The sequence below is a fragment of the Capra hircus genome, chromosome 26 (genome assembly GCF_001704415.2).
Source record: "Capra hircus breed San Clemente chromosome 26, ASM170441v1, whole genome shotgun sequence".
NCBI classification, from domain to species: Eukaryota; Metazoa; Chordata; class Mammalia; order Artiodactyla; family Bovidae; genus Capra; species Capra hircus.
The window spans coordinates 4,714,363-4,735,632 of record NC_030833.1 but is presented as its reverse complement, the minus strand read 5'-3'; the positions used below and the strand labels follow the sequence as shown (position 1 = coordinate 4,735,632).

Here is a 21,270-nt window from a genome sequence, read left to right as displayed (position 1 = left end):
CCTAAAACCAGCTTGAACATCTGGAAGTTCACGGTTGATGTATTACTGAAGCCTGGCTTGGAGAATTTTGAGCATTACTTTACTAGCATGTGAGATGAGTGCAATTGTAAGATAGTTTGAGCATTCTTTGGCATTACTTTTCTTTGGGATTGAAATGAAAACTGACCTTTTCCAGTCCTGTGGCCACTGGTGAGTTTTCCAAATTTGCTGGCATATTGATTGCAGCACTTTCACAGCATCATCTTTTAGAATTTGAAACAGCTCAACTGGAATTCCATCACCTCCACTAGCTTTGTTCGTAGTGATGCTTTCTAAGGCCCACTTGTCTTCACATTCCAGGATGTCCAGCTCTAGATGAGTAGGAGTGATCACAACTTCGTGATTATCTGTGTCATGAAGATCTTTTTTGTACAGTTCTTCTGTATATTCTTCCCACCTCTTCTTAATATCTTCTGCTTCTGTTAGGTCCCTACCATTTCTGTCCTTTATTGAGCCCATCTTTGCATGAAAAGGTCCCTTGGTACCTCTAATTTTCTTGAAGAGATCTCTAGTCTTTCCCATTCTATTGTTTTCCTCTATTTTTTTGCATTGATCACTGAGGAAGGCTTTCTTATCTCTCCTTGCTATTCTTTGGAATTCTGCATTCAAATGGGTATATCTTTCCTTTTCTTCTTTGTTTTTTGCTTCTCTTGTTTTCACAGCTATTTGTAAGGCCTCCTCAGACAGCCATTTTGCTTTTTTGCATTTCTTTTTCTTGGAGATGGTCTTGCTTCCTGTCTCCTATACAATGTCATGAACTTCCATCCATAGTTCATCAGGCACTCTGTCTATCAGATCTAGTGCCTTAAATCTATTTCTCACTTCCATTGTATAATCATAAGGGATTTGATTTAGGTCATACCTGAATGGTCTAGTGGTTTTCCCTACTTTCTTCAATTTAAGTCTGAATTTGGCAATACGGAGCTCATGATCTGAGCCACAGTCAGCTCCTGGTCTCGTTTTTGTTGACTGTATAGAGCTTCTCCATCTTTGGCTGCAAAGGATACAATCAATCTGATTTCAGTGTTGACCACCTGGTGACGTCCATGTGTAGAGTCTTCTCTTGTGTTGTTGGAAGAGGGTGTTTGCTATGACCAGTGTGTTCTCTTGGCAAAACTCTATTAGCCTTTGCCCTGCTTCATTCCATACTCCAAGGCCAAATTAGCCTGTTACTCCAGGGGTTTCTTGACTTCCTACTTTTGCATTCCAGTCCCCTATAATGAAAAGGACATCTTTTTTGGGTGTTAGTTCTAGCAGGTCTTGTAGGTCTTTGTAGAATTGTTAAACTTCAGCTTCTTCAGCATTACTGGTCGGGGCATAGACTTGGATTACTGTTATTGAATGGTTTGCGTTGGAAACGAACAGAGATTATTCTGTCGTTTTTGAGACTGCATCCAAGTACTGCATTTCAAACTCTTTTGTTGACTATGATGGCTACTCCGTTTCTTCTAAGGGATTCCTGCCCACAGTAGTAGATATAATGGTCATCTGAGTTAAATTCACCCATTCCAGTCCATCTTAGTTCACTGATTCCTAGAATGTCGATGTTCACTCTTGCCATCTCCTGTTTGACCACTTCCAATTTGCCTTGATTCATGGACCTGACATTCCAGGTTCCTTTGCAATATTGCTCTTTACAGCATCAGACCTTGCTTCCATCACCAGTCTCATTCACAACTGGATGTTGTTTTTTCTTTGGCTCCTTCTTTTCATTCTTTCTGGAGTTATTTCTCCACTGATCTCCAGTAGCATATTGGGCACCTACTGACCTGCAGAGTTCATCTTTCAGTGTCTTATCTTTTTGCCTTTTTATACTGTTCATGGGGTTCTCAAGGCAAGAATACTGAAGTGGTTTGCCATTCCCTTCTCCAGTGGACCACATTCTGTCAGCCCTCTCCACCAGGACCCGCCCGTCTTGCAGTAGGACCTTGTTCATCCAGTCTCTCTCTCTCTATATATGTGTGTGTGTGTGTGTGTGTGTGTGTGTGTGTGTAATACTTGGCATCTGCTCACCCCAAACTCCCACTTCACCCTCTCCCCCCTCTCCCTTGGCAACTGCAGGTCTAATCTGCATGTCTGCCTGTTTCGATTTCTTAGATAAGTTCACTTGTGTCATATTTTAGACTCCACAAGTAAGTGATATCATATGCCATTGGTTTTTCAAAGAGTTATTTTTTAATATATAAAAGTCTTTCTTAACATTGCGATGTTTCATACAACTAAATATATAAAAACCAAATTTCTATCCTGCTTTAATAGCTGATAAGAAATGGTCCTCTATCTCCTGTTTTTTGAGAAACTTTACTTGGTATCTCAATTCTGTATTATATTACATTACCAACATTTTCCTTGGTTCCTGAAGCAAATCAAAAGTAAGGCAAAAACTAAGCAAGAGAGTTCCAGAAAAACATCGATTTCTTCTTTATTGACTATGACAAAGCCTTTGACTGTATGGATCACAATAAACTGGGGAAAATTCTGAAAGAGATGGGAATACCAGACCACCTGACCTGCCTCTTGAGAAACCTGTATACAGGTCAGGAAGCAACAGTTAGAACTGGACATGGAACAACAGACTGGTTCCAAATAGGAAAAGGAGTACGTCAAGGCTGTATATTGTCACCCTGCTTATTTAACTTATATGCAGAGTACATCATGAGAAACATTGGGCTGGAGGAAGCACAAGCTGGAATCAAGATTGCCAGGAGAAATATCAATAACCTCAGATATGCAGATGACACCACCCTTATGGCAGAAAGTGAAGAGGAACTAAAAAGCTTCTTGATGAAAGTGAAAGAGGAGAGTAAAAAAGTTGGCTTAAAGCTCAACATTCAGAAAATGAAGATCATGGCATCTGGTCCCATCACTTCATGGGAAATAGATGGGGAAACAGTGGAAACAGTGTCAGACTTTATTTTTCTGGGCTCCAAAATCACTGCAGATGGTGACTGCAGCCATGAAATTAAAAGACACTTACTCCTTGGAAGAAAAGCTATGACCAACCTAGATAGCATATTCAAAAGTGGAGACGTTACTTGCCTACAAAGGTCGGTCTAGTCAAGGCTATGGTTTTTCCTGTGGTCCTGTATGGATGTGAGAGTTGGACTGTGAAGAAGGCTGAGCACCAAAGAATTGATGCTTTTGAAATGTGATGTTGGAGAAGATTGTTGAGAGTTCTTTGGACTGCAAGGAGATCCAACCAGTCCATTCTGAAGGAGATCAGTCCTGGGATTTCTTTGGAAGGAAAGATGCTAAAGCTGAAACTAGTTCTTTGGCCACCTCATGAGAAGAGTTGACTCATTGGAAAAGACTGTGATGCTGGGAGGGATTGGGGGCAGGAGGAGAAGGGGATGACAGAGGATGAGATGGCTGGATGGCATCACTGACTGGATGGACATGAGTCTGAGTGAACCCTGGGAGTTGGTGATGGACAGAGAGGCCTGGCGTGCTGCGATTCATGGGGTCGCAAAGAGTCGGACATGACTGAGTGACTGAACTGAGCTGAACTGAGGTGAATACTAAATCATTCCATGAGTGAAAACTTCCTGTGGATTACAGATATTTACTTCACGGTGAAAAAAAATTAACTCATTTCTTTCTGCTAGAAATCTGTTGAAGGTCTTCAAGTTTCTCGAAGAAGTAGAGGGGGAAATACACTTTTTCCAAAGCATAAAGCTCTATGATTTTTTGAATGAGGTCTAGGTGGGAGTTCCACGCATCACTTGAAGCGGGTCATGGAAGGTGTTGAATTGTTTTATTGTTTGGCTTTTCAGTGGTATTTACTCCAATTTCTAGATGTCCATTTACTTAAGGGATTGACTCCAACTTTTTTAATCATATAAGAAGTAATTAAGCAATTTGTCATTACAGGTGGACTGGCCACAGCAGTCATACTCACATATGTGAAAACTTATCTCCAAAGAATCACAGAGAGAGAGAGAGAGAGAGAGAGAGACTGCTCATCTGTTTTTAAAAAACAACCTGTGTAGTGCACAAGAGAGATAAGCTCTGCATAGCGCTCTGTGATACCCTAGATGGGTGGGGTGGGGAAGTGGGAGGGAGGTTCAGGAGGGAGGGGGTCTACGTCTACATGGAACTGAGTCACTTGGTTGTTCAGCAGAAACTAACACAACATTGTAAATCAGCTATACTCCAATCAAAAAAAAAAAACCTATATGGTCACCAAGAATGCTATATTCATACATACTCTCATATACCCTGAAATGACATATGAACACATATACGCCACAATGCATTAGAAAATGACTGGGAATAACCTGTGTGGTCTACAACAGAAGCAGAGTTAAACACATTCTGGGGCACCGCATCTTGCTCCAGTGGCTAAATGAACAAAGCAAGTCTAGAAGTTCCCGTGTGGAAAAATACCCATATCATGCGACTTAGGTAACAGAAAATCCATATGCATATATGCTTACTCTGGAAGGACAGATGAGGAACTGGTAACTAAGTTTGTCTCAAAAAAGGCGAACTGGTTGTCTGGGGAATAAGGAAGCAAGGAGACTTAGATTCTTCATTTTTATGCTTGTCGATCCTTTTACGTTTTGAGTCATGCACGTGTGTTCCTGATGTTTTACGTATAAAGTTAACGGCTATTTAAGGGCTTCCCTGGAGGCCCAGACAGTAAAGTGTCTGCCTGCAGTTCGGGAGACCAAGGTTCCATCCCTGGGTCAGAAAGACCCCCTGGAGAAGGAAATGGCAACCCACTCCAGTCCTCTTGCCTGGAAAATTCCAAGGATGGAGGAGCCTGGCATGCTGCAGTCCATGGGGTTGCAGAGTCGGACCTGACTGAACAACTTCACTTTCACTTTCAATTGCTATTCAAATAACAGAACCACTTAACTTTACTAAACTAACTGCAGTTCTGAACAGCATATAACATAAAATTTGAACTGCCATATATCTGTGTGTATTTGTTGCTAAGCTATGTCTGACTTTTCTGCGACCCCATGGACCCCATAGCCTGCCAGGCTCCTCTGTCCAGGGGATTTCCTAGGCAAGAATACTGGAGTGGGTTGCCATTTCCTTCTCCAGAGGCTCTTCCTGACCCAGGAATCGAACCGAGTCTCCTGCTGCAGGCAGATTCTTCCCCATCTGAGTCACCAGTGTTTGTTCATTCATTCAAAAAGCATTCACTCTGACACTCTGACCATTTACGGTGATTGATAGGTGTTAAAGATGCAAAAACGATATAGACTCAGCCTTGGGGGAAGGGATCCATGCAGATAATTACGAAACAGTGCAATACAATTTTAAAATAAAGGAAAGAAGGCCAGTCTTCCTAGGCTTCCCAGGGCCCTGGGCTTCCCAGGTGATGCTAGTGGCAAAGAACCTGCATGCCAATGCAAAAGACGTAAGACATACAGGTTCCATCTCCGGGGTAGGAAGATTCCCTGGAGAAGGGAATGGCGACCCACTCCAGTGTTCTTGCCTGGAGAATCCCATGGACAAAGGAGCCTGGCGAGCTACAGTCCGTAGGGTTGCAAAGAGACACGACTAAGGTGACTTACCATGCACGCACATATTCTAGCCCTACAGTAAGGATTTTACAGACCTATTCTAACAAAAGATTTAACCAGTGTTGCATCCAGCAAATGATTAAAAAAAAAAAAAAAGACCTGCAAAGAAACAGGAAAATCAATAAGGACCAAAAAACTCAATAGATGCACACTCAAATACACAGATGCTAAAATTAGCCAAGAATTTAGAAGTGCTATAATGAATATATTAAAGGGTTTAAAGGAAAAGCTGAAAACAATATGAAGAACCTTAGCAAAGAAATAAAAATTAGTTTAAAAATAATCAAATAAAAATTCTAAGACCTAAAGACAGAATATCTGAAATGAAAATTTCTCCAGAAGGATTTAAGAGAAGATTAAGCACTGTAAAAGAAATGATTGTCAGGCTTAAATACATAGCCGTAAAAACTGGACAAATTGGAACAGACAGAAGAAAAAAAGCTTAAAATTTAAAGAGCTTCAGGGACCTATGGAACAATGTTAGGAGATATTATGTACACATAAATGAAATCCCCCAAAAGGGGGCATGCAGAAAACATTTTTGAAGAAATAATGGCTGAAAAGTTTCCAAATTTGATGAAAACTGTAAACTGATATTATAACCTGTAAGATATACTTTATGAACCAAGAAGCAGGACTAATCCTAAGTGTGAAAGAGACAAAGAAAACTGCACTAAGATGTAATTTAATCAAATTTCTAAAAAAATCACAATGAGAAAATCTTTAGAGAGAGGAAAAAAATATATATTCCCTAAATTATAGGCAATATAGGTAATATACCATGAAACTTTGAAGAGATTTTACTGGGTGAAAGAAACTAGAAATGGAAGCGTATATACTCTATGATTCCATTTATATGAAGATCTAGATCATATTAAGCTATTTATGGTAACAGACATCCGAACAGGAGCTACCTTTAGCAGAAGTGGAGAATTTTCAGGAAAAAGGCACGAGAGAAATTTCTAGAATGATATGCTCATTATCTTGATAGATGAGTTTGTCTTCATTCATTAAATTGTATGCTTGTTGTTGTTGTTCATCAGGATTTTTCCAACGAATCGACTCCTTGCATCAGGTGGCCAAAGTACTGGAGCTTCAGCTTCAGCATCAGTCCTTTCAATGACTATTCAAATGTTGATTTCCTTTAGGATTGACTGGTTTGATCTCCCTGCTGTCCAAGGGACTCTCAAGAGTCTTCTCCAGCACAATTTGAAGGCATCAATTCTTCAGCACTCAGCCTTCTTTATGGTCCAACTCTCACATCTGTAGATGACTACTGGAAAAACCATAGCTGTTACTTTACAGACCTTTGTTGGAAAAGTGATGCTTTTTAATATGCTGTCTAGGTCTGTCATAGCTTTCCTTACAAGGAGCAAATGTCTTTTAATTTTGTGGCTGTAGTCATCATCCACAGTAATTTTGGAACTCAAAAAAATAAAATTTGTCACCGTTTCCACTTTTCCCCCATCTATTTGCCTTGAATTGAAGCTATGATACTTTGGCCACCTGAGGCAAAGATGAAAAGACCCTGAAGCTGGGAAGGATTGAAGGCAGGAAGAGAGGGGACGACAGAGGATGAAGTGGTTGGATGGCATCACAGACTTGATGGACACAAGTCTGAGCAAACTCCGGGAGATAGTGAAGGACAGGGAAGCCTGGCGTGCTGCAGTCCATGGGGTCACAGTCAGATACGGATTAGCAACTGAATGACAGCAATGGGACCAGATGCCATACTTTTAGCTTTCTGAATGCTGAGTGATCTCTATAATACATGATATATTATTCACCAACACAAAGTAATCCAAGGTGGGAGAATGGGGTTAGAATGCTGTAAGGACCTAGAGAAGAGAATTATTGGTTTTTCTGGGATAATAGAGGAAACTTCCAGCAAAGGGCCTGGCCTTGTGAGTTCACTGGTTAGTCAGTGTTAACACTTGGGTATAATTTGGGAAAAGAAGAGGAATAAGGATAGATGGGCAATGTGAAAGTGGAAGATTCTGGATCCCCTAGGGCTACTCATTCTGGCACATTCTAGAGACTGGAGTAGCCAACCTGAACTGCTTCTGTCCTGAAACCAGCCCTCCTTCCTGCCCCTGCTCTGCAGTCAACAGTCACCAAGGCCTTCCGCTTTTATCTCTGAATGCCGGGTGATTTTACGTTCATGCTTCTGGTCGATGTTTAAGCGCAAGCTCATTTCTCTCTACAGACCCAAGTTTGCCTTTTTTTGGCTTCTTCTAGAGACTATTTCTGGCCTCAACATCTTAATGTTAATTGGCATCTGTTGAGCCCTTAAAGCGTGACAACCATTATCTGGGTTGCTGCAGAGAAATCCAGAGGCCCTGTCCTCCAGTAAAATGGAAGACACACAACCACAGTTCATCTCACCAGTCTCAGGAAGACTGCCTCCAGCTGTGTTTTAAAGGAAAGGGGCTGCAGGGCTTGGGGAAGAGGAGGAGGAGGGGAGACAGGCAGGAGGAGAGCCTGCGTGGGGCGGAAGACAGTTTAAACAGGAAGTGCACTGAGGGTTAAAGAGGAAGCTGGGTTGGTAAGAAGGGCCGTGTTCTGGAGTCATAAAGATGAGAGTACATAGGTGTTCAGGATGGCAAGAGGCTGGGGGTGGCCCTCAGAGCCTCAGGAATAAGGGAGCTGACTCTGATGTCAGGAGGGGCGGAAGGAAGATGGATATGGAGGGTCAAAGGGCTTCCAAAGGGAAATCAACATGACCCTGGATCCATGCCTCTGACAACACACTCTTGTGTGGCAGCGATGAATGTCTTTAGACTTCAGAGGTTGAGGGAGATTGCTTAATTCCAGGAAGCATCCTTGGGGTCCCGCAGAGATGACATTACTGGGAGAGCGGGGCCATCTGCCCCGCGCCGTGTTCCCCCGGCTGTGGACTTTCCAGTAGCAGATGTCTGACAAAGGCAACTTGTCCTCTCGTCTCGCATCACAGTCTCCGCCTCTGCAGCCCTGCAGTGTTAACAAGCAAAACTGTGCTCATCAGGGTTTGAAACGATCGCCTCCTGTGCGGAAGTCTGGCTCCAGAGGCCACGGAGGCTGGGAATTGACTGCTGGGCGGAGTCACTGGCCTACCTGGCCCTACCTGACCTGGGCTGTTCCCCCCAGGGCACGCTCTGGAGGCAGCCAACTGCCCTGCTGGGCTCCAGGGTGACCGGGCTGCCTGGCACTGCAGCTGGGGCCCTTCTGCCTCTGATCTGTCAGTCCACAGGCTTTTACTGGGAGCCTCCCAGCTATGGTGTTGTGTCAGGAGCTGGAGATGGAGAGGTGATGGAGACAGGCACGGCCCCGAGGAGGGGGAGGGGCAGGAGGGAGGAAAGACTGACACTCAACAAGGGAATCAGTGTATTCCCAACAAGGGGATACACCTTGTGTGTGTATTCACATGCAGAGCAGAAGGGAGTGGTGCAGGGTCATTTCCCAGAGGCGGTCAGGAGGAAGGTGCAGGCCAGGTACCAAGGCGGGGAGTCCCAGGTGGGGAAGAGCTGGACTCTGACCCTGAGAGAGGGTGCTGGGGGGCTGGAACCCAGGGCCCAGGAGCTGCTGAGAAATTAGGCAGAGCCGCCCAGCAATATGGCTTTTATTCCAAATGGAAGCTTTTAAGCAGAAAACTGGCAGGGCCTGGTTTCATTTGTAGGGAGTCTCCCTGGACGGTGTGCTTAGGATGGACTGCCTAAAAAAGAATGAGTCTGGAGTTGGAGGACCCTGCAGTCATCAGATGAAGGTGGCGGAGCGGAGAGGAGGGGACACAGTCAAGAGGCACCACGGAGCGAGACAGGATCTGGACGTGGGGCTGTGTTAGAGGCGGGATGTGAGGTGGAGACAGGAAGCCTGCGGAGAAACAGAGTCAGAGCAAGGGCTGGGTCTGCCTGGCAGACAGCCAGGAAGCCAGAGCGTGGAGGAGAGGGCCACACAGACTGTGCTGTTTTGGAGCTCCCTGCATGCAGATGGTATTTAAAGCCCTGGCACCAGACAAGATCCCCAGGGACAGCATGGGCAGAGCGCCGAGTTCAAATTCTGCACTCTTTCACCTCTCTTTACGCCATGTGGAAGGGATATATAGCATTGCAAATGGTCCCAGCCAATAGGTGGCCACCCTCGCCAGCCTTTGGAGTCCACAGCTCTGTCCAGAACAAGTGCCAGGGGTCCCAGGAGGTGTCTGCTGGCTACTGATGCAGGCAGGGAACCGTGCCCTAAGTGTCACCTTCTCACCATTGGTCCTGCCATTCACAAGCCCTCCAGAGTGAGGTCCCTGCAAGGAGGATGCATTTCCCACGTGAGGGCGGGAGCCTGACGCTCACCTGGAGGGCACAGCACCAGGGCTCAGAACCAGGCTGACACAGGCATCCTTTCTGCCCCTCCCCGTGGGAGTTCCTTCACTCTGAAACTCCTCCAAGGAGCTTTCAGGAAGTCTTCTGCAAAGCAGTCCCTGAGAACGCCTGGTTCAGACCCTTCCTGGTAGTCCCTTCTCTTCCTGTGCCTGCAGGTTACTGCCTTAATGGCAAGCACACGCCTGCCTGCTAAGTCCTGTTCGACTCTCTGTGACCCCATGGACTATTGCCCGCCAGGCTCCTCTGTCCCTTCTTGTCCAGCCAAGAATACTGGAGTGGGTTGTCATGCCCCCCCCAAGGAGACTGTCCCCATCCAGGGATCGAACCCTTGTTTCCTGCATCGCGAGCAAATTGAGCCCAGTACAACATCCACCCAGCACTACCCTTCCTCCCTCTTTGCAGGGAGGGAGACAGCAGCTCAAGAGATTTCTGGGCTCTCCTAGGTTCTGGGCGCCTGCCCTCTGCCCTCCTGAAACAAGGGCATGACCCAGAGCTGGTGTCCAGGCACTCCAGTCCCTGGTGCCCAAGACCAAGGCTGAGAAGGAAGAGCCTTTCCCGCTTGTAAGAGGGTCACACCCTGATACCGACAGTTCGCCCTGGTCCAGGCAGCGGGGCCGCGCGGCCAGGGTCCCCGCGCGTGGGGCGGCCGCGTGGGTCAAGGTCCGGGGCGGCCGGTCGGTCCCTGCGGGGCGGGCCGGGTGCGCTCCCCGCGCCGGGCACCAGGCGTCGCCTCCGCTCCTCGCTGCGCCGGCCCCCGCCCCCGCCGCGGAGCCCGAGCCAGCGGCGCGGAGGAGGCGGCGGCGGCGGCGGGGACCCGGCCCCACAAATTTCCTGCTCGGCGGCGGCGGCGCGGGCGGCGCCCGGACCCCGCGGCCTCCGCGTGTCCCCACGAGCCTCCTGCGCGCCCGGCGGGGACGGCGGGGACGGCGGGGCGCCCCGGAGGGCGGCGGGCGGGCGCCCCGGGAGATGCGGAGTCGCCGCGGCGGCGGCGGCGGGATCGGCGCGAGCGCCCCGGCTCCCGGGAGGTGAGTGCGCGCGAGGGTGCGCGGACCGGGGCCCCCCCGCGAACCCCTGCGGGTGGCCGTGCGCCCGGGGCGGCCCGAGCTGGCCGGGGACACACCGTCTCGGCCGACGCCGCGGGAAGGAAGGGCCGCGCCCGGGTGCCGGGTCCGGAGCCGGGTCTCTGCCGGCCCGGGAGCTTGCCTGGTGCCGGCGTCTGGGGGAGAGCGCGACCCCGGCCATCGGGCCCCCCCGGGGTGGTCCCTCCCCAGCCCAACTTGGCGAGCAGGTAGGCAGCTCTCTCGGGCTCCCTCTGGGTAAACGGACCAGCAGAGTGAGTGTGCCTGCGGGTGGCGATGGCGACAGGGCGAGGTGTGTGAAGGCAGGCTAGACCCAGAGGGGGTGCCGGCGCGTGTGTTGGGGGCTGCAGCACGCAGGAGTCAGACCCGAGCCTTCGGAGAAAGTGACTCCGAGTTGCAGCAACTCCGCGAGCGGCGTGGGCTGCTGTCCGGGCGCCCCTGGCCTTCCCACGGAGGGCAGGGGAGTGGGGTGCCGCTGTGGGGCTTCAGAGATGCGGCAGGGAGCGCTGGGGCAAGTGGGCCCTCCCCTGTGGCCCAGGCTGGCCCACGGTGTCCGCGGGGTGACCTGTCAGAGCGCCTGGGCTGGAGCGCAGCACAAAGCCAAGCCTGCCAGCTCCCCGGGACCATCTGGGAAGGGCTGGACAGCCCCTCGGATGGAGAGGCAGAGCCAAACCTGGAGCGATCGCGCTGAACTTGACCTAAATTCCTTCCTGGCTCGGCAAGCCTTTCTAGAAAGGTGAAACAATTATGCTCGCAGAATTATGCCGTGGATCTCAGATGAGGACCACTACCAGAGTTCCTACCTGGGAAACTCCAGGAAACAGGATTGTGGCTCAATTGTGCTCTAGAGAGAAAGGTGATGGGGTGGGATAACAACCAGCAAAGGCTGGTCAGGTGTTTCAGAAGTTCCCTGTACCACTGTCCAGCCAGCTCCTGACCCTGGGTGTCCCTTGACCTGGGGTGCCTGGAGGTCTTTGTGTCTCAAAGGTCAGTGAAATCCTGATTCTGCAAAATAAAGACCTATGCCTATTTCAGCTGTGAGTGGGGTGGGGTGGTGGGGTGAAGGGAGCGCTGAGCCTTTGCAGAACCAGAGCTCTCAGCCGAAGGAGGGTGCAAAGGGGTGGGCGTGGGTGTCCTGACCGCGCGGTCACTCAGCCTTCGTGGCCTGGGGCAGTGCTCTGTGTGCAAAGAGCGTTGGGAGTCCAGGCTTTCTGAGGATAGGCTCGGAGGCTTTGGGGAGCAAAAAGCCAGGTGGTGACGTAGGCAGGCCCTTCCCAGAGGTGGCACTGCCTCTGACCGTGACCTCTGGCCTTTGTTCACTGGTGTCAGCCATGCTTGTGAACCAACCACTGCCCCCTCACCCCCACCCCGGAAACTTTGCGCATGTCAGCAAGAGCTAAGATCTAGATTTGCTCATGTAGAAGGCTGGGTCTTTGGCTGAATCCAGACGGTTTTAGATGTAAAACCGTAGCTGCTCAGCTCCCCCAGCCGCGTGGGTGGTGGGCACTGAATGAAGAGGTCCTGTGACTGTCACTGGGAGGCCTCTTGTGGAGGCACAGAGGATGTGAAGCTGCTGGCAGGTCCACAGCCCTGCGCCGGGGCCACTTCTCAGCTTTATGGAGGGACCTCCCCCAGCCCCGAGATGACCTGGCCGGTGCCCCAAGGAAGCCAGTGGACGCCTTCCGGAGCTCTGTGTCCTCATGCTTTACCCCTCCCGTCCATCCGTGTGTGTGTGCGCGTGCGCACGCAAATTGTCCGCCCGAAGAGGGGCTGCAGTGGCCGTGGAGTGGGGGCCCAGGGTCCCTTAGAGGGGGCGTGTTGAAGGCAGATGTGTGAGGAGTTGACTGCAGTTGATGGTTGGTGGTGGAGCTGAAACATGGATATGGATCTCCCCTACTCTGCGCTTGTCTCTCCTGCGGCATCACCCCAGGCCAAGCTGCCCGCTTTTAACAAAACTCCCTCCTTCCAGGTCAGAAGCATGTCGTATCCTAGGCCCGTCCTCTGCGAGTCCGAGGCTCAGGCACCCACTTGACATTTCTCCTGGGATGGCAAATGCCCCCAAACTCAACACGTGTCAAGTCACACCTGGGACCTCCCACCCAGCCCAACACTGCCTAATGCTTCCTTTATTCTTCTAATCACACCAGCCTCCATCCTGCTGTGGGAAGATGGGCTGGATTGTTATTTCCCCAGGGAAAATGCTGTGTTCTCAGCACCCAGCCAGGCACCTGACAGGAGGCTCTGGAAACTCATCTGTGGACGAATGGAAACATTTTAGGAACTGGTCTGAGGATGTAGAGGTGTTTGTGTGTTTTTAGGGGATGTCTGTTGTGGTTGATAGGCAGCCACCCTTTTTTTTTTTAACATAGATGGAGAGAGAAGAGACGCCTGCCTAGGGACCAAACAGCCAGTGCTTCTAGAGATGCTGAACGTACTTGCTAAAATGACTGTCTGACTTGGACCAAAGCGACCTCAGATGACCTCCCCAGGAGGCAAGTTGCAGAGCAGTCGGGACACCATGGAAGTCGCTTTCCATTCCTTTATTTGACACGTCTTTTCCATTTATAATGTTTGAGTTATCATTATAGAGGTTTTGCTGTCAAAACAGGAACAAATATATCCATTAAGATAAAGACTGGCCTTCTTAATATTTGATGATCACTAGGAAAAACCTGCGTGTTCCAAGTTCACCTTCACCCCTTGCCTTGGCATGCTGCCTTCTAGTGAACCCATGGGTCCATGCTCCCTGAAGGCACCCCCAGGCTTTCCAGATCCTCGAAGGTAGAGCCTGCTCAGCCTCCTCATCTGAATCTCCTTCCCCCTATCTCCATCTTTGGGACTCCTACCCGTACTTCAAGGCCCACTTCAAATGCCTGGGTCTCCACAAAGCATTCCTAACCCCTCTACCTGAGGTCATTAGTGTTTGCAGAATCCACTCTGACAGATACACAGCATACCTTTTGTATGCCATCCAAAGTGCTCTTTCAAGTCAATGCAGCGAGATATACCAGTTAACTTTTTTTGTGTGATAATTTGAACAAGGATGTAAGATCTGTGTGATTTAGTATTCTAATCTCATAACATGAACTGTGCGCCTTGAACCAATCCGTTCTTTAACACACACCATTGACTCTTGAGTGTTAGAGTGGCCTGGGAGGCGGAGATGCAGTCATTTACGCACATTAGCCTGCGTCCACGGGCTGGATTAAACCAGGCTCTGTGAAAGACGCAAGCCAGCCAAAGCCGGGGTCAAGAAGCAGTGTGGCCTAGATCTAGGGTGGCCCCAAGTCAAGAAAAGGGCTTCTTTATTCTAGGAAATAAAGGCTGTGAAGCCACGGACTGCCCCCCAAACCCTCAGAACTTCACACTTCTTTTCTCCAGAGAGAGACGTGTGGGCATTGGGTCATCTCTGAGCCCCTCCTAACGCCAGGGTGCTGACCGATTTCACGCTACTCACTTGGTCCAGGTGGTGCAGCCCCCCGCCCCCGACCCCATCCACAGCTGGGCTGCCTGCCATTGCTGGGTCATCACAGGGGCCACGTGTCTGTCCGCTCTGGGTGCCAGGCCTACCCAGAGGACGATTAGGCTCATGGGCCCATTTAGTGTGCTGTTAATTTTACGTGCTGACCCCAGACACACCAGAAGGCTTCTCTGGAGAGGTAACTTCTCACTCTTTCATGTCACTTACATTTTTCTCCGGTAGAGTGCTGGATGACCTTCTGGATGGATGGGGTTTTAGATCCGCTGCACCAGAGGTGGAGGGGTTTCGGTGAATTTCACAGATGCAGGCGCACAGTTGTGGGGGGCAGCGTCTGCTGGGTTTGGGCTAAGAGAGCCCTCGTTTGGGGATTACCATGCTGGCTTCCTTTGCTTCTCTCCGTCTGGCTGCTGTTCCCCAAACCTCGTCCATCAAGGGCTGCCCCACCCAGGTGTTCGAACCCAGGAGTTTTGATGTGGTTCGCAGCCTCTTTGAACTCACACAGCTCGCAGCTCGGAGCCAGAAATGTGAGCCTGATGTCTTTCTTTCAACTCCTCAGACACTTCAAAGAAGTTGTCGAAGCTTATGAAAAAAAAATTTTTTTTTCAACATTATCTTTCAAAAAAGCAGCATATCCTTTTATATTGATGTCCAGAAAATAAGAACCAAATAAATACATTTTTTCAATGTGTGTTTTAAAATACGTTTCAAGTATAATCAAGAATGCCAATTAACACGTCACTGACTGTAGGCTTTAGCTTCTGCAAAAATCCCCCAGTCAGTGACGTTAGTGTAGCCAGTGGATGTAACCTGGATGAGAGAACCAAAAAGGGGCCAATGTTTTCTTTCTCCCTGGAACAAATACAAACTCAATTTGGGGACAGAAGGGGAAAAATTATCCTTGGTTAAAGAATTCCACGGACCGAGGAGCCTGGCAGGAGCCTTGCATGACCTCCTTGGGGTCATGCAAAGAGCTGGACATGACTGAGCAACTAACGCTTTCACTTTCACTTTTCGTGTGATTAAAACCAGAAGCGTTTTGGGCAAGCGTTTGCTGTTATATTTATTGGGTGGGGAATGAGGAATTGATAGGAAAGCTAGTCTGGACCCTGCGGCTGGGCTCCAACAACAGCGTGATGTGCCGGAATGAGTGCTGAGCGTCAGCCACCCTCCCCCGGCAGGTGCGTGGCTGCATCATCCTCCCCAGGGATGAAGGTTGCTCGCCAGGTGCCGGAGCTCCCAGAATAGCCCGGCTTCTGAGGGAAGTGGACAGACCCCAGAGTGCGCCAGGGGAGGAGGCTTCATGCTGAGGCCTCTCCCCTGCTCACAGTCATTTCACTCCGTCTGAGAACCAGCAGTGCATCTGAGCCCCGGGCTCTGCTCATCACTGGAAGGCGCCCAGCCCAGGGCTCAGAGCACAGACTGGACCAGAGGGACGGGGTCGAGGCTGGGGCTCCGGGCGCTGCGGTTAGGGGCGAGTGACTTAACACATCTCCCAGGGCGATCCTCCCTGTTTGCAATGGGCGCGATCACACGTCCCCAACAGGGCTGTCGTGTGGATGGATTGCCGTCACCTGCGCGAGCTTGCCAGAGGGTCACGGCACCGCCTCATGGCCAGGCTCAAGATGACCTGAGCTCTGATCTGAGGACGCATCTGCTGTGTCCTCAAAGCAAGTCACGCCACGTCCACTGTCTAAGACGCAGGCGTCATTTTTGGTTATTAATGTCCTGAGATCTATTTGGTTATTTCCAACCAAACATTCAGTTCAGTCGCTCAGTCGTGTCCGACTCTTTGCGACCCCATGAATCGCAGCACGCCAGGCCTCCCTGTCCATCACCAACTCCCAGAGTTCACTCAGACTCACGTCCATCGAGTCAGTGATGCCATCCAGCCATCTCATCCTCTGTCGTCCCCTTCTCCTCCTGCCCCCAATCCCTCCCAGCATCACAGTCTTTTCCAATGAGTCAACTCTTCGCATGAGGTGGCCAAAGTACTGGAGTTTCAGCTTTAGCATCATTCCTTCCAAAGAACACCCGGGGCTGATCTCCTTTAGAATGGACTGGTTGGATCTCCTTGCAGTCCAAGGGACTCTCAAGAGTCTTCTCCAACACCACAGTTCAAAAGCATCAATTCTTTGGCGCTCAGCCTTCTTCACAGTCCAACTCTCATATCCATACATGACCACTGGAAAAACCATAGCCTTGACTAGACGGACCTTAGTCGGCAAAGTAATATCTCTGCTTTTGAATATGCTGTCTAGGTTGGTCGTAACTTTAGTCACTGATATTTGTACTCGAGAGCCAACGAGTTCCGTTTTACTCCTAGGCCGGGAATTGTGAATATTCCCGTCGCCTAGCTACTTGGTTACAATGTGTTGTCCTGAGTGACCTTTGGACTCAGCCTTTTTATTTTATCCCTCGCCCCAAAGGGACTTGGTGTTTTCAGGCAGTGTCCCTGGGCTGGGGCTCCCACGCATCGGCTCAGCCGAGTTCAGTTGGCTTCCAGCAGACTCGGCCGTGACTGTTTGGCCAACATGCCCGAGGGCCCTGGGAGTTGGGGGACGCAGGGTCTGGTCGGTGCAGGCTCCTGGCGCAGCAGGCTCCCCGTTAAACTGTGGGAGCTCCGGCCTTGCTTTCTGCTCCCAATCCAAAGGCTGGTCTTGAAGTGGGGCACCCATTTCCGTGACTTGATGTCATAGGCCATCCTCCCCCACTCCGCCCCACCTCACTCACCAGTCTGTCTGGATGCTTGTCATGGAAGAAAGCTTTTCTTTTGTTGTTTGACATATGGCTCAGGAGGGGCTCTGAGGATACCAAGGGTCAGTTTTTCTGACAATTTTCCCAGGGCTGGCCTGCTCATAGCCATTTTATACTAATGCACTTGGTACAAAGCAGAGAGACAGAGAGACTCAGATACTGAGCTTTTATCTTCCAGTTGTCATCTAAGGAGGCCTCCAAACTCCCTTTCAATCCAGAATAGGGGGCCTGGCTCTAGGTACCTGTAGGCAGGAATTAAATTCCAGGGTGTAGTCTCAGGTGGTTTCAGAGAGCAAAATGGTGACCTGTCACTGTCTTCAAGCACGGGGCTACCAGTTAGACCAAGCTCACCGAATCACAGAAGGAGAAACTCTCACCGAATCACAGAAGGAGAAACTCTCCCACAATTCCAGGGGGACAGGGGTGGGGAATCAGCGTGAATTAACCAGAAGCCAGAATATGTGTGTCCTTTTATGACATTCAAGGGTTTGCAGTAACTCAGTTTGGGCCCTGAAACTGTTGCCTTAGGGCACTTGCTTTAATGACTACTAGACACCTAAGTGCTCTTCCAAGGAGATTAAAATATTTTAACTTCTTAACCATGTACAAATAAACCCATCTTAGTTTCGCTAAGACGTTGGCTAATCAAAAGAAACTCTCCTTTGCAACCATGTTATTTCAAGTCCTCTCAAAACCTGCCTGGTTACTAGTAAAATTATTCCTTGTGATGGACACTTTTCTTCAGTAGGCGGTTTTTCTGGCTCTGAAAGTGGCCTTAGTTTTATAAACAGCTGAACATTTAAGTCCTGGACATAAAAATGCTTTGAAACAGTCACCCCTTCAAGCTCAAGTGCAGTTGGCTCAGCACCCTCTCCTTCTGAGCTTTTGGCAGCACTTTATTAAGTGCATCAGTAATTCAATAAATTACTTTTCAGCCGTGTTGCGAACATCAGCTGAAGCTCAGTCATGTACTGGAGATGGTATCAGTCTGCTCATTTAAATTCCTTGGAGCAAAGTCCTGATTTTGGCTCAACATAATATAAAGATGCAAGAGCCAGAAATTTAATAATTTTGCACGGAACTGTGCCAAGCTAGGCCTATTCTTAGCCAGCCAACAATATTCTTTCAAAGGAACTTTCTTGGTTTTCATCAGATGTGGGTAGTATTGGGAAGAAGTCTGTAAGGTGGTATGGAAGGGACAAATGGGGATGTAAACATTTATTGAGTATCTGTGGTATACTCAAATTGGGCTTAACACTGGCATTACAAAGTAATCACGACACCTGTCCTGTGGGCGCCCTGTAGTCCAGTGGTCCCCAACCTTTTTGGGACCAGGTTTCCAGACAGTTTTTCTGTAAGTGGGAAGTGGGGAATGGTTGGGGGATGATTCAAGGGCATTGCATTTCCTGTGCACTTTATTTCTGTAATTACTGCATCAGCTCCACCTCACATCGTCAGGCATTAGATCCTGGAGGTCGGAGTCCCCTGCCCTCCACCCATAGGAGGGCAAACTTGGTCATTTCCAGGGCGTGTATAATGTAAGCATGGCCGCAGAGGTGGAGCAGAGTTGCTGCGACCGGCTTGTGAAGTGGGGCCTGGAAGAGCTTCGCCAACAAGCAGGCATCGTTTTCAAGAATGTTTTCTTGGCGGCCAACAGGCCTAGAACATTCCAGACAGAGGGACTTCCCTGTGCTTGCCCAGCGGTGAGAAGTGGCATGACCTCTCTGGGGAACGGTGGGTGACTCAGGGGACCTGGGGCCTAGGGGTGGGGAGGCTGGAATCAAACAGACAGAAGAGCTTGGCCTTCCCCAGCCTCTTACCGGCGTCTGAGCTGTGTCTGATGTGGACTCTAAAGTATGCCCCAAGTGCACTCATCCGTGAGACAGAAAGTGACTCGCAGAGAGGACAGCCTGGCGCTTTCTCAGGGAGAAGGGGGTGGAGGGAGAGACAGAGTGGGAGTTTGGGGTTCGCAGATGCCAGGTATTATTTGTAGGATGGATAATCAGCAAAGTCCTGCCATACAGCACAGAGAACCGTATTCAATAACCTGTGATAAATCATAATGGGAAAAAAACACTCCGTAAAGAAGGAACTAAAAGACAACACCAATTCTGCCCTTTTTGTTTTAGGCTTTATCTGTTTGAGGAGGTTGGGGACCCACGTGATCTCCCCGTTTAGAGCGAAAGGGCGATGCCTGCGCCCCAGTGAACATCCTAAGACTTGCCGGGGTCACGATGCCCATTCCCAGGACCACGTCCCGACTCGGACTGAGACTCCTTCTCATGTTCTCCTGAGAGAAGGGGTAGGCTGACCCCTTCACCTCCCTCCCGTATCTGACCCCCTGGTCATGCTTTGGGGTCTCGGGAAATGGAGGCCCCTCGTCTGCTTCCATCACCTGAAAGCCCAGCCTACCTGTCTGTTTCGCCAGGAGTCGAATGTTCCTGCTCCCAGCGGAGCCTGGAGTGGGGGAGACTCCCACCTCACTCCCAGGCCTGCCTCTTCTGTCGGCCTGGCCTAAGTCTCGCCGGCCTGGCCCTCTGGGTGTGGTTGGGGCCTGGCCAGCTGCAGCCAGGCGGTATTTCAGAAGGCAGTCAGTCACACATGTGCTTCTTGTGCCTGGGATGCTTTTGTTTAGCAGATGACTTATTGTATGTCGTGTTGAAACGCACATCCTGAATGAATGGGCAGTGCTGGGCAGGAGTCAATGACATCAATGAATCAATGAATCAATGGCATCAGTCCTAGCTACTTCACTGCACTAAGGATTTTCTCCTTTTTTTTTTGTTTTTCGTTTGTTTGCTTGTTTCAGTATGGCGATGATCTGTAAGTGCTGGACAGAGATGGCACTTTCTTTCGTGACTGGTATTCTGGAGACTGGCGCAGCCAGGTTCCATATGCTGTTTCTAGGCCCCCTAGGTGGGGAGTGTGGCTGTGCTTCCCGGGGTGACTTCTGAGCTGATGGCCCGAAAGACAGAGTGGGCATGGCTTGGCTGTGTGGGTGTCCCTGTTGCCTAATCGATGGCTGCAGTGTGCAGGGAGGCCTGTGGGGTGACTGGTGTCCGGTCACTTGGGGCTCAGCCCCTGTCGCCTCTGATATGGGACACTGGTTAGGCTCCTGTGAGATGAGTCCCTGGGTCTCCCTGGAAAGGCACAGCCCCCGGAGCCTGAGCGGGCTGTGCCTTCCGCAGTGAGCCCCTTGCAGCCTCCACTCTGAGTCTGGTTGAGGGTCCACTGCGCCCCCCGCCCCCAGCCAGGGCGCCTGTCCCCAGGATGTGGGTGGGCGTGCCACCGCTCTGCGGCCACCACCGTCTCCAGGAGGGGGCTCCTGGTGGTGGGGCAGAGGAAACAACTTCCATGGCCGATGCGGCTGGGGCCTCCAGGGCTGTCTGTGGGAGGGTCTGCTAGAGAGTCTGGACCTCAGGGTGGTGCTCCGCCTTTCTTCTACCCAGCCCCACCCTCCGCCCGGACTTCTGGGGGCCCCAGTGCAGAGGAAGGTGTGAGGTCGCCCCGCAGGCTGGGAGAGGCAGGCTCTGTATGATCAGGGATCTTGGGGTGTCAGAGACGGGAGCACAGTTCATCTCACGAGGGACCTCACCAACTTACGTAACTGAAGGTTGGGGATCCAGTGGTTCAGCATCGCCGTCAAGGCCCCACCACTTCCTCCTTCTTGGGACAGGCTCTTCCTCCTGTGTCTCCAGCAGCCTCCTATCCATCATCCCTGCAGGAGAGAGCCCCACCCCCTGCCTGAGCAGGTGAGGCCGTGGACTCCAGAGTGAGTCTCCTTGGCTCTGATGCACCAGGCCTCGGTCACTCACCGCGCTAAAAGCTTGCACTTTGAGGGGCAGGGTTCACGCTATTCTGATTGTCCAGTCTGGGGCCCTGCGTACTGCCAGGTGTCGGGGGTGGAGGAGCTCCCCTCAAACCACTGTACCCTTCAGGGGGAAGTAGCTGGGGCCTTCAGGGGAAGGGAAGAGGGTGGACCATTCAGGGAGAGGAGGGGAGGATCCCTAGGGCCTACCCAGGAATGGTCT

The 21,270-nt window shown here is 50.3% G+C and overlaps 1 protein-coding gene across 2 annotated transcripts in view; it reads left to right on the top strand.

Annotated features, from left to right (window-relative positions):
- The window catches only part of PTPRE (protein tyrosine phosphatase, receptor type E), a 179,558-nt gene continuing 169,178 nt past the window's right edge, over nucleotides 10,891-21,270 (top strand). Inside the window, exon 1 of one of the 2 annotated variants that reach the window (XM_018041550.1) lies at nucleotides 10,891-10,950. The gene's annotated coding sequence lies outside the window, so the exon portion shown is untranslated. Of the gene's footprint in view, nucleotides 10,951-11,078; nucleotides 11,214-21,270 lie in introns of those variants that run through there. The other variant, XM_018041551.1, reaches the window with a different exon arrangement.